We start from the raw sequence: 452 nt of genomic DNA on the forward strand, positions 1-452 counted from the left end.
TAAAAGAAAGAGGACTTGGCGGGCCGCAGCGCGACGCTGATATCGGTGTCAGTAACGCGCCTTATACCCCCTCCCCCTTCGCTCGCTCCTCCACTCTCTTCGCTCGCTGCAGCTGCGCGCGCACCCCTCTCTCGCGCGCCCGCCTTCTCTCTCATCTCCCGTCGAGAGCGGGTCGTGAGGAGGAGTAAAGTTAAAATCCGTTGGCATTCGCCAGTGAGTTAACGTAAACTCCCCCGTGTGATCAAATTGCGATTCCCAGGAACCATTACACCATAAAGGCACCATAGTGTGATTAATAAATATAATAGTGCGAATTAATAAATACCCCTCATAGCATCACCCCGTGTATTCGCACTGAACCATGTTCACCCTCGGGGAAATAAAATGCTTGGGAGTTTTTCTGTTCGGTTCACGGTGGGCGTGCTGCGTGCGCTTGTTGCCGGAGGGTCAAT

The sequence above is a fragment of the Rhipicephalus microplus genome, chromosome 10 (genome assembly GCF_043290135.1).
Source record: "Rhipicephalus microplus isolate Deutch F79 chromosome 10, USDA_Rmic, whole genome shotgun sequence".
In the NCBI taxonomy this organism is placed as follows: domain Eukaryota; kingdom Metazoa; phylum Arthropoda; class Arachnida; order Ixodida; family Ixodidae; genus Rhipicephalus; species Rhipicephalus microplus.